The 20639-nt window shown below is 43.8% G+C and overlaps 1 protein-coding gene across 1 annotated transcript in view; it reads right to left on the reverse strand.

Moving 5' to 3' along the window:
- The window catches only part of LOC106561536 (carbohydrate sulfotransferase 8), a 122328-nt gene that overhangs the window by 101406 nt on the left and 283 nt on the right, over positions 1 to 20639 (reverse strand). The gene's annotated exons all lie outside the window — the stretch shown is intronic.

A 20639-nucleotide genomic window follows, 5' to 3' on the forward strand; every position in this document is an offset into this window, starting at 1 on the left:
GAGATGTTAAACTGAAATCTAGTAAAGAACATCGCCCACCTGGCTTGACGCGGGTTCAGTCTCCTCGCCGCCCGGATGTACTCCAGATTGCGGTGGTCAGTCCAGATGAGAAAAGGGTGACACGCCCCCTCAAGCCAATGTCTCCACACCTTCAGGGCTCTGACCACAGCCAACAACTCCCTGTCCCCCACATCATAGTTACGCTCCGCCGGACTCAACTTCCTAGAGAAGAAGGCGCAGGGGCGGAGCTTGGGGGGGGTGCCCGAGCGCTGGGATAGCACGGCTCCTACCCCAGCCTCGGACGCGTCCACCTCCACTATGAAGGGCAAAGAGGGATCCGGATACGCCAGCACTGGAGCGTCAGTGAACAAAACCTTCAGACGACTAAAGGCCCTGTCCACCTCCGCTGACCACCGCAACCGCACCGGGCCCCCCTTCATCAGTGAGGTAATGGGAGCCGCCACCTGCCCAAAGCCCCGGATAAACCTCCGGTAGTAATTGGCAAATCCCAAAAACCGCTGCACCTCCTTCACCGTGGTGGGAGTCGGCCAATTACGCACGGCTGATATGCGGTCACATTCCATCACTACCCCTGATGTGGAAATGCGATACCCCAAGAAAGAGACGGCTGGTTTGGAAAACTCACATTTCTCAGCCTTGACGTATAGGTCATGCTCCACCAGTCGCCCATGCACTTTACGCACCAGAGACACATGCTCGGCGCGTGTAGCAGAGTAGACCAGAATGTCATCGATGTACACCACTACACCCTGACCGAGCAGGTCCTGGAGAATCTCGTCCACAAAGGATTGGAAGACTGCGGGAGCATTCTTTAACCCATACGGCATGACGAGGTACTCATAATGGCCAGATGTGGTACTAAATGCAGTTTTCCACTCGTCCCCTCCTCGGATACGCACCAAATTATAGGCACTTCTGAGATCCAACTTCGTGAAGAAGCGCACCCCGTGAAATGACTCTATCGCCGATGCGATGAGAGGTAGTGGGTAACTGAAACCCACTGTGATGGCATTTAGACCTCTATAGTCAATGCACGAGCGCAGACCTCCCTCTTTCTTCTTCACAAAAAAGAAGCTCGAGGAGACGGGTGAGTTAGATGGCCGAATGTATCCCTGCCTCAACGACTCAGTGACGTATGTTTCCATAGCCGCTGTTTCTTCCTGAGACAGGGGATAAACGTGACTACGAGTCAGTGCAGCGCCCACCTGGAGGTTTATGGGACAGTCTCCTCGTCGATGAGGTGGTAATTGGGTGGCCTTCGTTTTACTGAAGGCGATAGCCAAATCGGCATACTCTGAGGGAATGTGCACGGTGGAGACTTGGTCTGGACTCTCCACCGTAATCACACCGATGGAAACTCCTATGCACCTGCCCGAGCACTCATTTGACCACCCCTTAACCCCTGTGCGGCCTCCGTCCCGTATGCAGGACGGACATCCAGCGAAAAATCATATCTCCATTAGCATAACAAAATGTAATCATTTTTTTTTTCAATTTTTTTTTCAAATTATATAGTTTTATAGATACACCTCTCCTGAATCGAACCACTTGTCCGATTTCAAAAAGGCTTTACAGCAAAAGCAAAACATTAGATTATGTTAGAGGAGTATATCGTAAAAGTAGCGACATAGCCATTTTCCGACCAACCACATGCATCACAAATAACCAAAAAACAGCTAAATGCAGCACTAACCTTTGACAATCTTCATCAGATGACACACCTAGGACATCATGTTACACAATACATGCATTCTTTTGTTCGATAAAGTTCATATTTATATATAAAAACAGCATTTTACATCGGTGCGTAACGTTGACTAACTATTTTCCCACAAATGCATCCGATGAAACAGAGCTACAATTTACTAAATTACTATTCGAAAACATTTTTAAAATGTAATATTGTCATTCTAAGATTTATAGATGAATATCTCTTGAAAGCACCTGTAATGCCAGATTTAAAATTAACTTTACTGGGTAATCATACTTTGCGATGAAAGGGGATGCGATACTCTGAAAAATAGGCTAACGTTACAGGTCAGCGCCATCTTGGAACAATCGCATATCACATCTAGTCTTGTATACTATTGTCAATAATCCCTTACCTTTGGTTGACTTCATCAGAAAGCACTTCCAGGAATCCCAGGTCCACAACAAATGTATTTTCGTTCAAAAAAATTACTCCTTTATGTTCCAAGAGCTTGTTCTTGTTAGCGCGTCTGAAGGCTGATTCAAATGCTCCGTCGGCCACGGGACAGCCATTTCGAGAAAATGCATTTTTTTCCCATTTAGGTTCGTTCAAACATGTCAAACGTTGTATAACATAAATCTTCAGGGCGTTTTTCAACAAGAGAGCCAATAATATTCGAGGGGGACGATTGTATTGTGCTTCAAAACGTTTCGAAAGGGGAGGGTACCCAGGGGCGCCGGCGTCATAATGGTGATGGCCCTCTCCGTGTGACCACGTTCCACAGCGTCTCATTCATTCAGTTTTAACAGTAGGACACTCAAACCACTTTGTAAAGACTGGGGACATCTAGTGGAAGCAATAGGAAGTGCTCAATGAACCATAGCTCACGGTGTGATTAACCTGTTATGGATAGGGGGCAGTATTTTCACAGCCGGATAAAAAACGTACCCGATTTAATCTGATTATTACTCCTGCCCAGAAACTAGAATATGCATATAATTATTAGCTTTGGATAGAAAACACTCCAAAGTTTCTAAAACTGTTTGAATGGTGTCTGTGAGTATAACAGAACTCATTTGGCAGGCCAAAACCTGAGAAGATTCTGTACAGGAAGCACCCTGTCTGACCATTTCTTGGCCTTCTTTGCCATCTCTATCCATTACAAAGGATCTCTGCTGTTACGTGACACTTCCTACGGCTCACATGGACTCTCAGAAGGCGGCAAAAAGCTGAATCGTGGCTTTGCAGGCTCTGGTTGAAACAAAGTAGCGCGTTTGGGTAGTGGCTGGTTACAGTACTGTGAGACTCAGGCGCGTGCCCGCGCCGACCGAATGCTTTGTTTTCTTTCCTCTGTTTACCGAAACGCAGATTCCCGGTCGGAATATTATCGCTTTTTTACGAGAAAAATGGCATAAAAATTGATTTTAAACAGCGGTTGACATGCTTCGAAGTACGGTAATGGAATATTTAGAAATCTTTTGTCACGAATTGCGCCATGCTCGTAACCCTGATTTACCATTTCGGATAGTGTCTAGAACGCACAAACAAAACACCGCTATTTGGATATAACGATGGATTATTTTGGACCAAACCAACATTTGTTATTGAAGTAGCAGTCCTGGGAGTGCATTCTGACGAAGACAACAAAGGTAATCAAACTTTTGTAATAGTAAATCGGAGTTTGGACAGGGCTAAACTTGGTCGGTGTCTAAATGGCTAGCCGTGATGGCTGGGCTATCTACTGAGAATATTGCAAAATGTGCTTTCACCGAAAAGCTATTTTAAAATCGGACATATCGAGTGCATAGAGGAGTTCTGTATCTATAATTCTTAAAATAATTGTTATGTTTTTTGTGAACGTTTATCGTGAGTAATTTAGTAAATTCACCGGAGGTTTGCGGGGGGTATGCCAGTTCTGAACCTCACATGCTAATGTAAAAAAGCTGGTTTTTGATATAAATATGAATTTGATTGAACAAAACATACATGCCTTGTATAACATAATGTCCTAGGGTTGTCATCTGATGAAGATCATCAAAGGTTAGTGCTGCATTTAGCTGTGGTTTTGTTTTTTGTGACATTATATGCTAGCTTGAAAAATGGGTGTCTGATTATTTCTGGCTGGGTACTCTGCTGACATAATCTAATGTTTTGCTTTCGCTGTAAAGCCTTTTTGAAATCGGACAGTGTGGTTAGATTAACGAGAGTCTTGTCTTTAAAATGCTGTAAAATAGTCATATGTTTGAAAAATTGAAGTTTTCGGATTTTAGAGGAATTTGTATTTCGCGCCACGCCCATCGTTGGATATTGGAGCAGGTGTTCCGCTAGCGGAACGTCTAGATGTAAGAGGTTAATAGGCAACGTGATGAAGTTGAGTTCGCAATTCAGAATTCCACTTCCTGTTTCGATCTGTCTCAGGGTTTTGACTGCCATATGAGTTCTGTTATACTCACAGACACCATTCAAACAGTTTTAGAAACTTTAGGGTGTTTTCTATCCACAAGTATTAATTATATGCATATCCTAGCTTCTGAGTTTGAGTAGTAGGCCGTTTAAAATGGGCACTAATTTTTTTCAAAATGCGCTGTGGCGCCCCCTATCCTAGGCGACCGTCAAGAGGTTAAGAGCCCTCTGTCCCCACAAAATCTTAGGGTTGTGAGTGGCTAGCCAAGGAATCCCTAGAACCACTGGAAATGCTGGGGAATCAATGAGGAAAAGACTATCCGCTCCTCATGACCCCCCCGCATTACCATGACCAGTGGCACAGTGGCCTCCCTGACCAGCCCTGACCCTAGTGGTCGACTGTCTAGGGCGTGCACGGGGAAGGGTTGGTCCAACTGAACCAGGGGAATCCCTAACTTAGCCGCGACCCCACGGTCCATAAAACTCCCCGCCGCGCCTGAATCGACTAGCGCCTTAAGCCGGGATTGAGGGGAGAAACAAGGAAAAGACACAGACACATACATGTGACGGACAGGGGGCTCTGGGTGAGGCTGGTGCTGACTCACCTGAGGTGTCAAAGGAGCGCTCTGCCTGCCTTCTGGACTCCCGGGTGAGTCTCTCCAGCACCGGTCCACAGTGTGCCCTCTGCGACCACATGAGGTGCAGGAGCGAACTTCCCCTCCAGTCTTCCTGGCAGCTGCCCCCCCTATCTCCATAGGCATGGGAGCAGGAGGGCTGGAGGGTGGAATGAGCAGGGCCCGGGTCGGACGTCCGCGGGCGGCCAGCAGATTGTCCAGTCGGATGGACAGGTCAACCAGTTGGTCCAGGGTGATGGTCGTGTCCCGACAGGCTAATTCCCGGCGGACGTCCTCCCTCAAACTACATCGGTAGTGATCTATAAGGGCCCTCTCATTCCACCCTGCTCCCGCGGCCAGGGTCCGGAACTCGAGAGCAAAGTCCTGCGTGCTCCTCGTCTCCTGTCTCAGGTGAAATAGCCGCTCACCCGCCGCTCTCCCCTCCGGGGGATGATCGAACACTGCCCGAAAACGGCGGGTGAACTCTGGGTAGTTGTCCCTGGCTGAGTCCGGACTGTCCCACATGGCGTTTGCCCATTCCAGGGCCCTACCCGTGAGACAGGAGACGAGGACGCTGACGCTCTCCTCCCCCGAGGGAGAGGGACGAACGGTCGCCAGGTATAACTCCAACTGGAGTAAGAAGCCCTTACACCCAGCGGCCGTCCCATCGTACTCCCTGGGGGGAGCGAGTTTCACCCCACTGGTACTGGGTGCTGTGGGTGCTGGTTGGGGCGCAGGCTGTTGACCTGCCGCGTTCGTGGGGCCGAGAGCGCTTCGGTCCCAGCTCTCCATGTGCCCAACACCTGATCCATGGCGGTACCCAGACGGTGGAGCAGGGTGGAGTGTTGGGCAACTCTTTCCTCCATGGACGGGGTTGGCGCTGAAGCTCCTGCTGACTCCATCAGTTGGTGCGTGATTCTGTCAGAATGCTCAAGGAAGCAGGAGCATTGAAGTCAGGCGCAGGAGACACAAGTCCGTGAACACTAGTTTTTAATAAACAATCCACGCTTGCCAAAAACAGGTAGGGCAGGGCAAGGTAAAACAAATACCCATAAGCAGCCCGAACACACCGTAGGGACGCAGCCCAAAACACACTGCCACAAAACCCACAGGCAGAAGGGAAAAAACACCTGTTCCCTAGACGTACAACCTGACGGAAAAAAATCACGCACAAACACAGACATACCTTGCTAGACTAAATAACCCCCCCTACTAATAACTAAACCAAAACAGGTGCGTGCCTACCTAGACCTAACCAACAGAAAGTGAAACAAAAAGGATCGATGGCAGCTAGTAGGCCGGCGACGACGACCGCCGAGCGCCGCCCGGTCGAGGAGGGGCGCCACCATCCGTCGGTGTCGTGACAATAATAGACTGTATTTACAATGTATTTACAAATATACTATAAAGTGGGTAGGGACTTCATCACGCAGTAGAATAAATATACTGAACAAAAATATAAAGGCAACATGCAACAATTTCAGTTCATATAAGAAAATCAGTCAATTGAAATAAATTAATTGGGCCCTAATCTATGGATTTTATGTAACTGGGCAGGGGTGCAGCAATGGGTGGGCCTGGGAGGGCATAGGCCCACCCACTTGGGAGCAAGGCCCACCCACTGGGGAGCCAGGCCCAGCCAATCAGAATTAGTTTTTCACCACAAAAGGGCTTTATTACAGACAGAAATACTCCTCAGTTTCATCAGCTGTTCAGGTGACTGGTCTCAGATGATCCCGCAGGTGAAGAAGCCAGATGTGATGGTCCTGGGCTGGTGTGGTTACACGTGGTCTGCGATTGTGAGGCCAGTTGAACACACTGCCAAATTCTCAAAAATGACATTGGAGGCGGCTTATGGTAGAAAAATGAACATTCAATTATCTGGCAACAGCTCTGGTGGTCATTCCTGCAGTCAGTATGCTAATTGCAAGCTCCCTCAAAACTTGAGATATCTGTGGCATTGTGTTGTGTGACAAAACTGGACATTTTAAAGTGGCCTATTATTGTACCCATCACAAGGTGCACCTGTGTAATGATCAGCTTCTTGATATGCCACACCTGTCAAGTGGATAGATTATTTTAGCAAAATAGATATGCTCACAAATTTGTGGCCTAAATTGGAGAGAAATAATTTCTTTGTGTGTATGGAACATTTACGGGAGAGTTCTGAGTGTGTTTACAGTATGTGTAAATTTGTGTGTAAGGGTTGGATATTTGGGTAGTCAGTGTAAATAATCTCTAAAGTGCAGATAGTCTCTAAGGTGCAGGTCTGTGCAGGGAGACAGCTAGGGTTAACACACACACACACTCAAAATTTACACAAACTTACACACACACACACACAAACCCACACAGTTAATGCTGCTGTTCTATTCGTCAAATCAGATCATGACTACGTACTCCTGCTCCCTGTTTACAAGCAGAAGCTCAAACAGGAAGTACCCGTGACTCGCTCCATTGAGAAATGGTCACCAGAATCAGAAATTGTGCTACAGGACTGCTTTGCTAGAGCTGATTGGAATATGTTTTGATTGGAATATGCCAATAACATCGACAAGCTACCCACCTCCGTCAACGGCTTTATTAGGAAATTAATTTGCGACGTTATCCCAACAGTGAAGGATCGCTGCTTCCCCAATCAAAAGCCCTGGATTAACACTGAGGTTGGAGCTAAACTAAAGGACAGGGCTACCACACACAGAGCTATCACAGACAACCCTGAGGCTACGGCTGAGGACAGGAACAAGTACAAGAGGTCCCACTATGACCTCCACAGAGTCATCAAACGAGGAAAAGAACAATATAGGAATAAGGTGGAATAATATTACATAGGCTCTGATGCCCGCAGCATGTGGCAGAGGCTACAGTCTATTACGGATTACAAATGAAGACCCAGCCCGTGATCTGCCCAACGATGCCTCTACCAGACGAACTCAATGCATTTTATGCACGCTTCGACAATAACAACATCGTGCCGGGTGTGAGGGCCATCACTGACCCAGAGGACTGGGTGATCTCGCTCTTTGAGGTCGACGTGAGTAAGGTCTTTAAACAGGTCAATACCCGCAAGGCCCGACGGTATTCCAGGGCGCATTCTCAGAGCATGCACAGAACAGCTGGCAGGCATGTTCACAGTCATGTTCAACTTCTCCTTGTTCCAGTCTGTAATCCACACATTTTAAGATGACCATCAGCATTCCTGTTCCCAAGAACTCTAAGGCTTCATGCCACAATTGTATTTTTTATTTTAACTAGGCAAGTTAGTTAAGAACAAATTCTTATTTTCAATGACAGCCTAGGAACAGTGGGTTAACTGCCTTGTTCAGGGGCAGAAGAACAGATTTTTAACTTGTCAGCTCAGGGATTCGATCTTGCAACCTTCCAATTACTAGTCCAACGCGCTAACCACTACGCTACCTGGCACCCCACAATTACTACCATATAGAAGTCCTGGATGGCAGGGACCTCTGCCCCAATGATAAAAAGGTTTGGCATGGGCCCTCAAATCCTCAAAAGGTTCTACAGCTGTACCATTGATAGCATCTTGACTGGCTGCATCACTGCTTGGTATGGCAATAGCACCACCCTCGATCACATGGCGCTATAGAGGGTGGTGAGGACAGTCCAGTGCATCACTGGGGCCGAGCTCCCAGCCATCCAGGACCTTTATACCAGATGGTGTAAAAGGAAGGCCCCGGAAATTGTTAAAGACTTCAGCCACCCAAGCCATAGACTGTTCTCTCTGCTTCCGCAAGCGGCACCGGTGCATCAAGTCTGACACCAAAAGGTTCCTGAACAGCTTACATCCCTAAGCCATAAGACTACTAAATAGCTAACTAAATAGCTAACAAAATGGCTACCAGGACTATCTGAGTTGACCCTTTTACTATATTTATTTATATTTTATTCTCTATGCACACTCACAGGGCCATACACACTCACGCACACTGTACAAAATATGCATCCTGTTTGCAACAAGGCACTAAAGTAATATTGCAACAAAAAAAAAGAATTGTCCTGAATACAAAGTGTTATGTTTGGGGAAAATCCAATACAACACATTACTGAGTACAACTCTCCATATTTTCAAGCATAGTGGTGTCTGCATCATGTTATGGGTATGCTTGTAATCGTTAAGGACTGGGGAGTTTTTCAGGATAAAAAAGAAATGGAATGGAGCTAAGCACAAGCAAAATCCTAGAGGAAAACCTGGTTCAGTCTGCTTTCCAACAGACACTGGGAGATTAATTCACCTTTCAGCAGGACAATCACCTAAAACCCAAGGCCAAATCTACACTGGAGCTGCTTACCAAGAAGGCAGTGAATGTTCCTGAGTGGCCGAGTTACAGTTCTGACTTAAATCTACTTGAAAATCTATGGCAACACTTGAAAATGGTTGTCTAGCCATGTTCAACAACCAATTTGACAAAACTTGAAGATTTTTGAAAAGAATAATGGGCAAATGTTGCACAATCCAGGTGTGGAAAGCTCATAGAGACTTACCCAGAAAGACACAGCTGTAATCGCTGCCAAAGGTGCTTCTACAAAGTATTGACTCGGGGGTGTGAATACTTATGTAAATAAGATATATCTGTATTTAATTTTCAGACATTTGCATAAGTTACTAAAAACATGTTTTCACTTTGTCATTATTGAGTATTGTGTGTAGATGGGTGAGAAAATGTATGATAATATCCATTTGGAATTCAGGCTGTAACACAACAAAATGTGGAATGAGTCAAGGGGTATGAATACCTTCTGAAGGCACCGTATGTCATTGTCTGGGACAATGTCATGTTCCACCATGCAGAGGTGGTTCAGGCATGGTTCGGGCCCATCCCCGATTCGTGACCCTATACCTGCCCCCATACTCTTCTTTCCTCAACCCTATTGAGGATTTTTTTCAGCATGGAGGTGGAAGGTGTACGATCGTCATCCCCATGAGTGTGCCACTCTCCTTCTGGCCATGGATGAGGCATGCGACCACATCAATGCAGACCAATGTCAAGCTTGGATTCGATGTAAATGACGGTCTAACACAGGATGCAGTCAAAATAGCAACAGCCTTTAATTCTTACTTTGTTGACTCTGTCAAGTTACTGACACAGAACCCTTCCACTGGTGTCTTCAGCTCAGTGCTAGTGAATGACACTCAACCTGTGTTCATCATAAGGGAGTCAGAGGGGAACAAGGTGATTAGCTCACTAAAGAACACTAAAGCCAAAGATGTGTTTGGGTTGGACTTTCTTAAAAACTACAGAGTCACTCATTGGCCCCATTACTAAGGTCACCAACACATCTATTGGTCAGGGGGTGTTTCCAAGGGTATGGAAGTCGGCCATTTAAAATCGGCTATCTTTAAATCAGGTGACCCTGCTGACGTGAGTAACTACAGGTCCATTAGCATATTACCTGTGGTGTTGAAGGTTACTGAAAAGTGTGTAGCAGAATAACTGATTGCCCACCTCAACAACAGCCCCTTCACATTACACTCCATGCAGTTTGGCTTCATAGCAAAACACTCCACAGATACGGCCAACTGCTTTCTTCTGGAAAATGTGAAGTCCAAGATGGACAAAGGAGGCGTTGTTGGGGGTGTATTTCTAGACCTAAGGAAAGCTTTTGATACTGTGATGAGGATATCATCACAAAACTGTCAGAGTTCAACTTTTTCCCCGATGTCTTGAGATGGATGAAATCATACCTTGAAGGCAGAACCCAGTGTGTCAGGGTGAGCGATGAGCTGTCGCCCACTCTCAGCTATGATGTGGGCGTGCCCCAAGGGCCAATACTGGGGCCCCTCCTGTTCAGCCTGTACATTAATGGTCTGCCTTCTGTCAGTACTGGGTTGGAAGTTCAAATGTATGTAGATGATACAGTGATATACAATACTAGTCAAAAGTTTGGACACACCTACTCAGTCAAGGGTTTTTCTTTATTTTACTATTTTCTACATTGTAGAATAATAGTGAAGACATCAAAACTATGAGATAACACATATGGAATCATGTAGTCACCAAAAAAGTGTTAAACAATTAAACAAATGATTCTTCTAAGTAGCCAACCTTTGACTTGATTACAGCTTTGCACACGCTTGGCAATCGCTCAACCAGCTTCAACTGGAATGATTTTCCAACAGTCTTGAAGGAGTTCCCACATATGCTGAGCACTTGTTGGCTGCTTTCATTCACTCTGCAGTCCAACTCATCCCAAACCATCTCAATTTGGTTGAGGTCGGGTGATTGTGGAGGCCAGGTCATCTGATGCAACACTCCATCACTCTCCTTCTTGGTCAAATAGGCCTTACACAGCCTGGAGGTGTGTTTTGGGTCATTGTCCTGTTGAAAAAAAAAAAGATTGTCCCAGTAAGCGCAAACCAGATAAGATGGTGTATTGCTGCAGAATGCAGTGTTAGTCATGCTTGTTAAGTCTGCCTTGAATTCAAAATAAATCACTGACAGTGTCACCAGCAAAGCACCCCCACACCATCCCACCTCCTCCTCCATGCTTCATGGTGGGAACCACACATGCGGAGATCATCCGTTCACCCACACCGCGTCTCACAAAGACACAGCGGTTGGAACCAAAAACCTCAAATCTGGACTCATCAGACCAGATTTCCACCGGTCTAATGTCCATTGCTCGTGTTTCTTGGCCCAAGCAAGTCTCTTCTTCTTATTGGTGTCCTTTAGTAGTTGTTTCTTTGCAGCAATTCGACCATGAAGGCCTGATTCAAGCAGTCTCCTCTGAACAGTTGACGTTGAGATGTGTCTGTTACTTGAACTCTATGAAGCATTTTTTTGGTCTGCAATCTGAGGTGCAGTTAACTCTAATGAACTTATCCTCTGCAGCAGAGGTAACTCTAGGTCTTCCTTTCCTGTGGCGTTCCTCATGAGAGCCAGTTTCATCATAGCACTTTCAAAGTTCTTGAAATTTTCCGCATTGACTGACCTTCATGTCTTAAAGTAATGATGGTCTGTCGTTTCTCTTTGCTTATTTGAGCTGTTCTTGCATATAGTATGGACTTGGTCTTTTATCAAATAGGGTTATCTTCTGTATACCACCCCTACCTTGTCACAACACAACTGATTGGCTCAAACACATAAAGAAGGAAAGAAATTCCACAAATCTACTTTTAACAAGGCACACCTGTTAATTGAAATGCATTCCAGGTGACCTCATGAAGCTGGTTGAGAGAATGCCAAGAGTGTGCAAAGCTGTTTAACAATTTTTTGGTTACTACATGATTCCATATGTGTTATTTCATAGTTTTGATGTCTTCACTATTATTCTACAACATAGAAAATAGTAAAAATAAAGAAAAACCCTTGAATGATTAGGTGTGTCCAAACTTTTGACTGGTACTGTATGTGCATGCAAAGAGCAAACAACAAGCTGCACAAGAACTCACTACTGTAATTGTCCAAGCTACAAAGTGGCTCAGTGACTCATGTCTGCATCACGATGTGAAAAGAACTGTCTGCATGTTCTTCACAAAGAGGGCAACAGATGCTACTGAGCCAGATGTCTATGTGTCAGGGGAGAAGTTCCAGGGTGGTTTCCAATTTTAAGTACCTTGGCATCATACTTGATTCCAACCTCTCTTTTAAAAAGCAGGTGAAAAAGGTAACTCAAATAACCAAATTGCTTGACTAGAGAGGTAGCAAACCTGTACTTCAAATCTAACATACTGCTTGACTAGTTGGGCCCAAGCTTGCTGTACAACACTAAAACCCATTCAGTCTGTCTACAAAAAGGCTCTCAACGTGCTTGAAAGGAAGCCCAATAGCCATCATCACTGTTACATCCTCAGAGAGCATGAGTTCCTCAGTAGGAAAAATCTTGTGCAATACACAGACGCATGTCTAGTATTCAAGATCCTAAATGGCCTGACTCCCCCTCCACTTAGTACTTTTGTTAAACAGAAAACCCCAGACCCATGGCAGCAGATCCGCAAGGTCTGCCATGAGAGGTGACTGTATAGTTCCCTTAAGGAAAAGCACCTTTAGTCAATCTGCTTTCTCTGTGAGAGTTTCTCTGTCTGGAACACACTGCCATCAGACGCACACAACTGCACCACCGACAGTATCACACCTTCACAAAAACATGAAAACATGGCTAAAGGCCAATCAGTTTTGTGAACATAATCCCTAGCTATGTATTGCAGCTTTCCATGTTGTCTGTATCTTGTGAGGTTTGGAAACACTTTGTTGCTTTTATGTATTTTGTTTTGTTGCTTGTTCTATGTTTCTCTGTCTGCATGCTATGTGTTGCTTGTACTATGTTTCTCTGTCTGCATGCTACGTGTTGCTTGTTCTATGTTTTTCTGTCTGCATGCTATGTGTTTCTTGTTCTATGTTTCTCTGTCTGCATGCTATGTGTTGCTTGTTCTATGTTTCTCTGTCTGCATGCTACGTGTTGCTTGTTCTATGTTTTTCTGTCTGCATGCTACGTGTTGCTTGTTCTATGTTTCTCTGTCTGCATGCTACGTGTTGCTTGTTCTATGTTTCTCTGTCTGCATGCTACGTGTTGCTTGTTCTATGTTTTTCTGTCTGCATGCTACGTGTTGCTTGTTATATGTTTCTCTGCCTACATGCTACATGTACTATGTTTCTCTGTCTGCATGCTACTTGTTGCTTGTTCTATGTTTTTCTGTCTACATGCTACGTGTTGCTTGTCTATGTTGTTCTGTCTGCATGCTCAGTGTTGCTTCTATGTTTCTCTGTCTGCATGCTACATGTTGCTTGTTATATGTTTCTCTGTCTGCATGCTATGTGTTGCTTGTCCTATGTTGCTCTATCTGCATGCTACGTGTTGCTTATCCTATGTTGCTCTGCGTGTGCTCACTGCTCATTGATTGTCTGTATTATTATTGTAATTGTTTTTAATAACCTGCCTAGGGACTGCGGTTGAAAATGTGCCCACTGGCTAAAACCAGCACATTTATTGAAACGTTGATCCCCTGTAAAAATACAAAAATAAACTTGAACTCAAACTTGTGAAAATAGTACCAAAGCGATAAAAGAAAACTGTCAATTTACAAAAATGTCTAAAAACATGTTTTCACTTTGTCCTTATAGGGTATTGTGTGTACATGGTTGAGAAAAACATTTAATTTACTCAATTTTGAATTCAGGCTGTGACACAACAATGTGGAATAACCACTATCACTCCAGTATCACTGCACATTGTAAATATGGTCTGGAACTGACTGACCCTGTATAGTTTGCTTACTTACTGTCACGTCCTGACCAGTAAAAGGGGTTGTTTGTTATTGTAGTGTGGTCAGGGCGTGGCAGGGGGTGTTTGTTTAGTGTATTTCGGGGTTTTGGTTTATGTTCTATGTTTTCTATTTCTATGTGGGTTTTCTAGTTTTTCTATATCTATGTTAGTTTTGGGAACGACCTCCAATTAGAGGCAGCTGGTTGTTGTTGCTTCTAATTGGAGGCCATATTTAAGTGGGTTTATTTTCTCTTGTGTTTGTGGGTGGTTGTTTCCGTGTATAGCCTGAGCACCTTACAGGACTGTTTTTCGTCGTTTGTTTTGTGTAAGTGTATTTTTGGTTTTTCCTTCTAATAAAAAGAAGATGTTGACTATACCTGCTGCAGTTAGGTCCGCTCCCTACAACGACGCATGTGACACTTACTTTCTTGTGTTCTTATTTCTCCTGTGTTTTTGTTCTACGTTATGTTATTTTTGTTGTATTACGTTGTTATAAATTACTGCATTGTTGGGTTTAGAGCTTGCAAGAAAGGCATTTCTTGTGCACATGACATTGAAACTTGAAACACAAAAACAAATGCTTGGAGGAGGAGAGAGACTTAACTACAGTAAATTCCCTGCTGACCTATGACCTCTTTGAGTCATAACTCTCAGGCGGAACGGAAGCTACTTTTATCAGATCTGGAGCTGAGAAGACTGTATCCTATAGAGGTCGATAGATCTACCACGGTGCACAGATTAATGTGACAGATGGAGAACTCTCACTCAGATCAATAACTGTCTACAGTACATGGTGATCTCAATCCCACTGTATGAGCAATCCAGACCTGGGTTCAAATACTATTCTAAATCTTTCAAATACTTATAAAGTATGCTTTAGCCTGACTGGAGTGCCAGATGGGCGGGGTTCGCACATTGTTATATTGGACTGTTATATTGGTTCCAGTGCGCCAGGCAAGCTTATTCAAGCCCAGATAAAGTATTTTAAATGACTTTGCAATAGTATTTGAACCCAGGTCTGGAGCTGTCTGATGATAACCTACAGACAATAGCTCTATCCGCAGAATGGACAGAGTGACAAAGATTACAACCATCCATCACACAGCTGATCACCACACAATTTATCCCCGAGGTGGATCATCAGCACTCTGAAATTGGAAACGATTGGTAATATTGAACCGTTCAGAACGTGTTTGCTGTATCAATATTGTGACTCTCGCTGTTATGATTTGAAGAATGGATGAAGTGGGTCCTTAGAGAGCAGCCGGTGCTGTCTGCTGCTGCATTACTACCAGTGACTTATTGGTTTAGATTCTGGTACAAAGCTCTACTGGAAAGAAAACACGAGGAATAAAAAAAGACAAACCTGTGTGATTCACCATTGACAATTCAGACAAACTGCTCGAAAGTACTGATTTGAAGTCTGCTTTTCGGCAAGAACAACCCATCAACCTCAACTCTAGACCTCAAAGCCAATTCCACTGCTTTTTTTTCATTGTTCCCCTCTAATCAGGGACTGATTTAGACCTGGCGGGTGTAATGAATTATCAGGTAGAACAAAAAAGCAGCAAGCTCTGGACCTCGTAGGTAAGAGTTGAATAGCCCTGGCCTAGACCATATCTCCCAGTCCAGTTTGTGGTTGTAGTTGTTCTTTAAGAGTTAACCGGTCATAAAGGACAAAAAGAAACGGAATACAATTGCAGTTTAGATGCTTATCCACAGTTCTGTGTTCTGCTGTTCTTGGCCATAATGTAACCTTTACCTTACCTCAGTTCAGTTAGCGGTCCAAACAAACATATTGTTGGATAAACACACACATAGATGCTACAGAGCACGATTTACTGTACTGTACTGTCGTTTGTAGCTGGCTCCACATCATTAAGTATAAGATGATATGTTTAATCAGAGTATGAAGAGGGATTAATAATCTCCTTAGTTGACATTGAAGGCATTTTTATACTGCGGAGGAGGAGGAGGAGGAGGAGGAGGAGGATGTCTTCACCCATAACATTAGCAGATTATACTGCTGATATTATGATCTACATTTCCTAGTATCTGTGAATCGATCTTTCTATCTGCACTGACTCCGATATTTAAGCAAACCTATTGTTTTTCATGGAATTCTTCTTTCTTCTTATTATTCTTCCACACATGTCGCAATATCTCAATACCCAATTGCAATTTTGCCAATATCGAAGTACACTGAGTGTACAAAACATTAGGAACATCATCCTAATACTGAGATGCAACCCCTTTTGCCCCACAACAGCCTCAATTCGTCTGTGCATGGACTCTACAAGGAGTCTAAAGAGTTCCACAGGGATGCTTGCCCATGTTGACTCCAATGCTTCCCACAGTTGTGTCAAGTTGGCTGGATGTCCTTTGGGTGGTGGACCATTCTTGATTCACACGGGAAACTGTTGAGCGTGAAAAACCCTGCAGCATGGCAGTTCTTGACACTCAAACCGGTGCACCTGGCACCTACTACCATACCTCGTTCAAAGGCACTTAAAACTTTTGTCTTGCCCCTTCACCCTCTGAATGGCACACATACACCATCCATCTCTCAATTCTCTCGAAGGCTTAAAAATCCTTCTTTAACCTGTCTCCTCCCCTTCATCTAAACCGATTGAAGTGGATTTAACAGGTGACATCAATAAGGGATCATAGCTTTCACCTGGATTCACCTGGTCAGTCCATGTCATGGAAAGCAGTTGTTCCTAATGTTTTGTACACTCAGTGTATATCACTTAGACAGGATAATGAAAGTTGTTAGCTCTGCCCAATGGTTTGACGTTAGCATGAGTGTAACACAAAACTTGAAATGCTATTGCAAAGGTTGTTGTAATGTTTTGGAACAAATTTGAGGGCCAGGTAATACCAGAACTTACACGAGAGTAACGAGGTCAGCCTTGGCCGATTAGCAGATTGTCAGTGTTGCTCATCATAAGGAACACATTTGCATGCCATCTTTGTAAAAAATATATATATTTTGCGTCCTCAATTAAACCCTAATAAATCCACTGTTTTTCGCTCTATCAACTTGAAACGTGCACCTAAAGTGTTTTCAATTGTTACATGTACACGAGGGAGGATGTATAATGCTGCAATGCAACTGTCTCTTTCAACCCGCTCTTAAGCCAGCACCACGTTTTACTGCTGCTTGCAGCTCTATTAGTATTCTTTCTGTGAGCTCTCATATTATTTCAGTCATTACATGTGATTTTGGGAAACCTTTACCCATGCTAAATAAGGGGTTGGAGTATGAGAAAGGGAATAAATTGGTGTGAATTAATGAAATGTCATGCTCCCAACGGAGCGCGGAAATTGAAAGCCGCACAGTTATCAAACTGCTTTGGAAAACACTATTTCAACATCACCTTTTCTTGCACTCAAGTTCCATATTCTGGTATAGAGTCCTGATCTGAACTAAACTGTATTTTCCCCTTCCATTAACTCTGAAGAATTAATCATTTCATCCAAGCTTTTCCTTTGTAAGATATATAGTGTATTCCAGCATGAGTAAATATGACACATTTTTCCTGTAGTTTGGGCTTTATTGCTTTGTTGCCACCATATGAAAGTCCTTTATGGAGGAGAGAAAGACTGGATGCACTTTCTTCTATCACAAAACACCACAGCTCTTCCTGATCATGAGGATATTGCTGTAAACCTTTCACGGATATTGCTGTAAATGTTTCAGGGATATTTCTGTAAATGTTTCAGGGATATTGCTGTAAACCTTTCAGGGATATTGCTGTAAACGTTTCAAGGATATTGCTGTAAATGTTTCATGGATATTGCTGTAAACATGTCAGGGATTTTGCTGTAAACGTTTCAGGGATATTTCTGTAAATGTTTCAGGGATATTGTTGTAAACGTGTCAGGGATATTGTTGTAAACGTGTCAGGGATATTGTTGTAAACGTGTCAGGGATATTGTTGTAAACGTGTCAGGGATATTGTTGTAAACGTGTCAGGGATATTGCTGTAAACGTGTCAGGGTCAGACAAAGGTCCATGATTAGAAAACTGCAAAAGTCAATTCACAGATTCATCCTTACATCAAACTATAAGCTACTGAATACAGTCACATTATTCTAGCAATAAGGCAATCTTTCCAATAACAATAGAGTTTTAAAATATTTAGCAGACACTCTTGTCCAGAGCAATTTACAAGCGCATTTGCTCAAAGGCACATCGCCAGATTTTTCACCTAGTCGGCTCGGTGAAACATTTTGGTTACTGGCCCAACGCTCTTACCCACTAGGCTACCTGCTAATGGTCTCAACAGAATAAGGTCACCTCACACTCAGTGGCCCTCATCAGATGGATTATCAGATGAAAAGCAATTGATGCTTTCAATCAATAAAGTATTTCCATGACTGAAATGGAACTCAAGTGATTACACAACAATCCAGCATATGCACATATACTCTCAGTCACTCATATACTGGTCTAACTGAAATTACACAAAGCATTAAACTACACACACATCAGCTTCCTCCTTCCCCTGAAATATAATTCATTTGGGTTTCCAGAGAGTTCTATTGGAACCCTTCAAAGGAACTCATGGGCACATAGTCAACCAAAAAAACAGACAACTTGAGAGGAGGAGAGCTAAAGTAACTTCACTCCACATAAAAGCACTGACTTGGTGTAAAACATCACAGCTCTGTGAAGATGCTTAGCAGCCATTAGCATAGCGCTATAAGATGCATCAGGGATCCCTGGGGAGTCTTGTTTCCTTCAAATGGAAGGCATCCATCGAAACCCTCCCATACCTAACCACCATGGTTGCGTCCCAAATGGCATCCTATTTCCTATATAGTGTATCACTTTTGACTAGGGTCCAATGCACAACTTTTGACGAGATGCCCTATGGGCCCTGGTCAAAAGTTGTGCACTATGTAGGGAGCATTTGGGACGCACACTATGAACCCATCCGGATCACCTCTGTCCTGTCCCAAGGGACCAAACAACCACAACCTAGCAGTGGCAGCAAAGGTCATTGTGGGATGACGCTGCTGCTGCTACTCTCTGGGGGATATGTTGACCAGGAGAGGGAACAAAACAAGCAGAGATCTGTCCCCTTTCTATCTGAGACCGAAATAAGGGGATCCTTCAAAAAGTATTATTAATGGCTCTCCCCCTTTATATAAATAGGGTTTTTTTTGGGGGGGGGTATTTGACATCCCGGATGAATAATCTAGTTGTGTAGCTTTCCTCATTAGGAGAAGGTGGAATGATACATAATATGCCAGCCTTTTAAATGTCTTTATGGTATCTGAATCCTAATACAGAAAGTGGGTCTGAAATGAGGCTTGATATTTCCAGCTCATGCTGTGGAGCCTAAGTGCATTTAATGCCATTTAGAAAGCTCTACGCTATCTGTAATCTCTAAGATACTTGCCAGTAGATTTGATTAGGATATTAAGGAACCATAACGTATATCAGTTCATGACAAACTGTCATGACATATGACATACTTTTTCAATGTTATTTTAAAGAATGGTCATCTCTATACTAGCCACACAGTTGACTGGTCCTGCAGTGTGTGTGTGTGTGTGTGTGCGTGCGTGTGTGCGTGTGCGTGCGTGCGTGCGTGTGTGTGTGTGTGTGTGTGCGCGTGTGTGTGCACAGATTCCCCGGCCAGGGGCTGTGAGGTGCTCAGAGCACAGACAGGATGAGACTATTTATAGCCAGGAGAAGAGAAATAATTCAGTGTGATCAGAGTGCAGGTCATTCAAGTCTTCTTTTCACAGAGGAGACAGGGAGAAGAGAAAAGAAGAACATCCCTGCTCCTCTCTTTCCCCTCTCTACCTCTACTCCCCATTAATGAAAGGAGTGATATCTGTTTGAATCCCCTCTGTCTCCTCTCTCTACTCTCCATTCAGGTCAAATCTTCTTTTCACAGAGGAGACAGGCAAAAGACGAATATCCCCTCTCCTCTCTCTACCACTCTATCAGTCTTCATTCATGACAGTGGAGATATTTCCTATCTCTCCACCACTATTCTCCATTCATGACAGTGGGGATATGATATCTGTTAGAAGCGTTATGGCTCAATCCCCAGTCCTTTCTGTGAGCTGTCAAAGGGAGACACTGGAGATATGGATGTCTTCTTCCTCCGAATAGCGCAGCACAGCCAAAGCCTGGCCAATAATCATGATATTTCTTCATCTTAACCTCCTGCCAATTAATGAAACTTGACTTGACAGTATATGGCTTAGCTTGCAAGGTTTATGTCAACTGGGTGTTTTTCATAACATATGGCTTTCATATATGGCTTTCAGGGGACTGCAATGGAGTCTGTAAAATGAATTTGAATGAATATATGTATTTAACATATCTCCGATACCTCCGGAGAACGTATGCACAATGCCATTCCACGTGATGGGATAACTATTCAGGAATAGATTAATAAAGCAGTCTACAATTAGAGTTTCATCACATAGAAGCCAGGACACAGCGCAGTGTTTGGTTTGAATGTAAAAACATGTAATTTCCCCTTTTGTGAAATTATGTCGAAATTCAAACAAAATAAAAGCAAATTATTTTCTCATTCAGATAGTACCACATAGTTACCAAAAATATACCCCGACAATTTCAGCATACAAAAGGTAAGGTCGTATAACATTGTATATAACATATTAATAACATAGTAATAAGGCGTGATTTGCCTACTCAC

The sequence above is a fragment of the Salmo salar genome, chromosome ssa10 (assembly GCF_905237065.1).
Source record: "Salmo salar chromosome ssa10, Ssal_v3.1, whole genome shotgun sequence".
Taxonomy (NCBI): Eukaryota; Metazoa; Chordata; class Actinopteri; order Salmoniformes; family Salmonidae; genus Salmo; species Salmo salar.